At 36.4% G+C, this 4,928-nt stretch overlaps 1 non-coding gene across 1 annotated transcript; it reads left to right on the top strand.

Annotated features, from left to right (window-relative positions):
- Window positions 1–4,405: 4,405 nt before the first annotated feature.
- LOC139886998 (small nucleolar RNA R71) lies at window positions 4,406–4,511 on the top strand. The gene has a single exon (XR_011772853.1). It is a non-coding gene; the product is annotated as a small nucleolar RNA R71 (small nucleolar RNA).
- The last annotated feature ends 417 nt before the right edge of the window (window positions 4,512–4,928 follow it).

The raw sequence follows: 4,928 nt of genomic DNA, 5'->3' as shown, positions 1-4,928 counted from the left end.
ATTACATGTCCTCAAAGCCCAAAATGCTTTATGTTCAATTTCTACTAGAAGATGACATGCTTTTCCGTAAACGAGTCTAAAAGGTGTGGTTTAAATTGGAGTTTTGTAGGCTGTTCTAAAAGCCCAGAGTGCATCCTTCAATTTCATGGACCATTCCTTCGGATTTGATCCTACGGTTTTTTCTAGAATACGTTTTAATGCTCGGTTGGTATTTTCAACTTGTCCATTTGTTTGTGGATGATACGCGGTTGAGATTTTATGAGTTACTCCATATCTTTTGAGAACTTTCTCAAGTTGATTATTACAAAAATGAGTACCCCGATCACTTATTAAAGCTTTCGGTGTTCCAAACATTGCAAAAAGACGTTTTAAAAAGTTGACTACAACTCGTGCATCGTTAGTTGGGAGAGCTTGTGCTTCCGCCCATTTAGATACATAATCAATGGCAACGAGAATGTAGAGATTATTATGAGATTTTGGAAATGGACCCATAAAGTCAATACCCCAAATGTCAAATACTTCACATACTTGACTGACATTTTGTGGCATTTCATCACGTTGACTTATTTTTCCGGCCCTTTGACAAGCATCATAGGATTTGCAAAGAAGGTGTGCGTCTTTGAAAATTGTAGGCCAATAGAATCCAGCATCGTAAACTTTTCTTGCTGTGAGTTGAGGCCCATAATGCCCTCCTGTTGGTCCTGTGTGACAATGGTTTAAGATTTGACTGGCTTCATCCCCGAATACACATCGACGTATTATTCCATCGGGACAACTTTTAAACAAATGTGGATCTTCCCAGAAATAGTGTTTTATATCACTAAAGAATTTCTTTCGTTTTTGGTACGACAACCCTTTTTCAAGGAATCCACATACTAAGTAGTTTGCATAGTCTGCAAACCATGGAATTTCACTATAATCTATCTTCAATAGATATTCATCAGGAAAGTTATCTTGTATGGCCGATTCATTGAAAACTTCTAATTCAGGATTTTCAAGACGAGAAAGATGATCAGCTGCGAGATTTTCTGCTCCCTTTTTATCTCGGATTTCAATATTGAACTCTTGTAAGAGTAAGATCCAACAGATTAATCTTGGTTTGGCATCTTGTTTCGAAAATAGGTATCTAAGAGCAGAATGGTCGGTATAGACCACCGTTTTAGCTAGAACGAGATATGAACGAAATTTGTCAAAAGCAAAGACAATAGCAAGGAGTTCTTTTTTAGTAGTTGTGTAATTCGTTTGTGCTCCTTGTAACGTCTTACTAGCATAATAAATAGGTTGGAATCATTTTTCAATCCTTTGTCCTAAAACGGCTCCAATTGCAAAATCACTTGCATCGCACATGAGTTCAAACGGTAGATTCCAATTTGGAGTTATCATGATCGGCGCATTAGTGAGTTTTTCTTTAAGAATATTAAAAGATTTGATGCATTCATCTGAAAATATGAATGGAGCATCCTTTTCTAGGAGTTTATTCATAGGAGTGGCAATTTTAGAAAAATCTTTTATGAAACGTCGGTAAAAACCGGCATGCCCTAGAAAACTCCTAACTCCTCTAACATTGGTGGGATGTGGAAGTTTAGCAATTACATCTACTTAAGCTCTATCAACTTCAATTCCTTCCTTTGAAATTTTATGACCAAGAACAATGCCTTCTTTAACCATGAAATGTCATTTCTCCCAATTAAGTACTAGATTTGATTGTTCGCATCTAATAAGCATTCGTTCAAGATTGACTAGACATGATTCAAATGTATCACCGAAGACTGAAAAGTCATCCATGAAAACTTCCATGCATTCTTCTATCATGCCGTGAAAAATCGCCATCATGCACCTTTGAAAGGTTGCAGGGGGGTTGCAAAGTCCAAATGGCATGCGTTTATAAGCAAAAGTACCATAAGGGCACGTGAACGTGGTTTTCTCTTGGTCCTCGGGTGCTATTGGAATTTGAAAGTATCCGGAAAAACCATCAAGAAAACAATAGTAACTATTTCCGGCTAATCTTTCCAACATTTGATCAATGAAAGGTAAGAGAAAGTGATCTTTTCTGGTGGCGTCATTTAATTTTCTATAATCAATACAAACACGCCATCCTGTTACAGTCCTAGTATGAATAAGCTCATTTTTCTCATTTATGATGACAGTCATGCCACCCTTCTTAGGTACGCATTGAACTGGGCTTACCCATGGACTATCAGAGATTGGATAAATTAAACCTGCATCTAGCAGTTTAATAATCTCTTTCTTAACTACATCTTGCATATTAGGATTTAGTCTTCGTTGGCGTTGCACATACGTTTTATGACCTTCTTCCATAAAGATTTTATGTGTGCAATACGAAGGACTTATTCCTTTAATATCATGAATCTTCCATGCAATGGCTGGTTTATGAGCTTTCAACACAGAACTGAGTTGTGATTTCTCATTTTCAGTAAGAGAAGACGATATTATTACAGGTAATTCAGATTCACCATGTAAATAAGCGTATTCCAAATGATTTGGAAGTGGCTTTAACTCTAATGTCGGTGGTTCTTCTATCGATGATTTATATCGATATCTGTCTTCTTCTTTTAGCATTTGAATTTCTTCTGTTGTTGGTTCATATCCATTTGCCATAAGTGTAGCTAACATTTCAATTTCATCAATTGGTTCAGTTCCTTCTCCTAAAGAACATTCTCCTGTTCCTTGTAATTCTGGAAATTCTTCTAACAATTCTGCATGTGAATCTATAGTTTGAATATAATAACATGTATCATCTGCAGATTGCGGTTGTTGCATAGCTCTATCAACTGAAAAGGTAACACTCTCGTCCTCTATACTTGGGGTCAGTTTCTTACCGAACACGTCTATTATTGCTTTAGCCGTGTTTAAGAATGGTCTTCCTAATATGAGAGGAACTCGAGAATCTTCTTCAATGTCTAGAATAACAAAATCTAATGGAAATACTAAAGTACCAACTTTAACTAGCATGTTCTCCATTATCCCTCTAGGATATTTTACTGATCGATCGGCTAGTTGTATGCTTATTCGTGTTGGTTTCAATTCTCTAAGGTCTAGTTTAGCGTATAGTGAATACGGTATTAGATTTATACTAGCACCTAAGTATGCCAATGCTTCTATTGAACTAAGACTACCCAGAAAACATGGAATTGTGAAACTTCCTGGATCTGATAATTTTTCTGGTATCTTATTCAACAGCACTGCAGAACAATTAGCATTCATAGTAACAGCCGAGAGTTCTTCCATTTTCTTTCTATTTGTGATTAGATCTTTCAAGAATTTAGCATATCTAGGCATTCCTGAAATCACATCAATGAAAGGAAGATTTACATTTATTTGTTTAAACATATCCAAGAATTTGGATTGCTCGGCTTCAAGTCTTTCTTTTCTCATCTTACTTGGGTAAGGAAGTGGTGGTTGGTATGGTTTAATATAAGGTTTAGCCTTAACTGTGTTATCTTCATTAACCTTTTCAACTACCGGTTCTTTTTCCTTATCTTGCTCAGGTTGTGGTTCTTGTGGAGTAGGAATAGAGCCATCAGAAATTATAGGTATTTCAGGTGGTTTAAGTGTAATATCACTTCTTGTGGTAATTGCTTTAGCTGTTTCATTCCGGGGGTTAGTATTTGTATCACTAGGTAGACTTCCCGGTTTTCTTTCACCTATCAACCTTGCTAGGTTGCTTACTTCTTGTTCCAAATTTTGAATAGAAGCTTGTTGATTTCTAAAAGCTTGAGCATTTTGTTCATTCGTTTGTTTCTGAGATGTGAAAAATTGAGTTTGAGATTCAACTAGCTTTGACATCACATCTTCTAAATTTGGCTTTTTATCATCGGTTTGTGGTGGTTTATTTTGAAAAATAGGTCTTTGCTGATTGTAAGGATTGTTAGATACTTGTTGATTGCTAGGACCTTGTTGATTGTTGTATGGAACATTTCGGTTATAATTTTGATTTTGATTGTAGATTGGTCTTGGCGGTTGATAATTATTCTGATAATTATTTCCAGGCCTTTGGTTCATGTATGAAACATTCTCTCTTTGTTCCATTGTTTGTTCAATACTGAGACAATCTTTTGTCAAATGTGGTCCTCCACACTGCTCACAACTAATTCGTATTGAGTGAATATCTTTAGTCATCTTTTCCATTCGTCTCTCGACAGCATCTATCTTTGTGGAAATGGAATCAAAGTCATGGCTAGAATCGGCTCTCGCTGCTTTAGATGATCTAACGATATCTTTTTCTTGATGCCACTCATGTGAGTGGGAAGCAGTGTTATCAATAATTTTGTAAGCGTCAGTTGCAGTTTTCTTCATAATGGAACCACCAGCTGCTATATCAATGTCTTTTCTTGTAGTGATGTCGCATCCTTGGTAGAATATTTGTACTATTTGACAAGTGTCTAAACCATGTTGCGGACATCCTCTCAATAACTTTTCAATCTTGTCCATGCTTCATATAGAGTTTCGTTTGGCTTTTGCAAAAACGTAACAATTTCTCCTTGAAGTCTCACGGCTTTAGTAGCTGGAAAAGAATTGTTTAAGAAATTTTTCAACTAAAACGTCCCATGTATCAATCGCCCCTTCAGGTAACGATTCAAACCAATCTTTGGCTTCTCCCTTTAAAGTCCAGGGAAATAACATGAGATATATCTGTTCATCCTCCACTTCTCTTATTTTAAATAAAGTACAAATCCTATTAAAGGTATGAAGATGTTCATTTGGATCTTCCTTCGGTGCACCACTAAATTGGCATTGATTAGTTACCATGTGTAGAATTTATCCTTTGATTTCATAATCTGGCGCATTAATGTCTGGTTGAGTAATTGCGTGACCTTGGCCAGTGCGTTTAGCGCTCATTCGGTCTTCCATACTTAGAGGTTCCAGATTTTCCATGATTGAATTTGTTGAATCTGAATCATTAGAGG

Source organism: Rutidosis leptorrhynchoides, chromosome 1, assembly GCF_046630445.1.
Source record: "Rutidosis leptorrhynchoides isolate AG116_Rl617_1_P2 chromosome 1, CSIRO_AGI_Rlap_v1, whole genome shotgun sequence".
NCBI classification, from domain to species: Eukaryota; Viridiplantae; Streptophyta; class Magnoliopsida; order Asterales; family Asteraceae; genus Rutidosis; species Rutidosis leptorrhynchoides.
The sequence above is the reverse complement of the archived record's forward strand: the minus strand, read 5'-3'. Positions and strand labels throughout refer to the sequence as shown.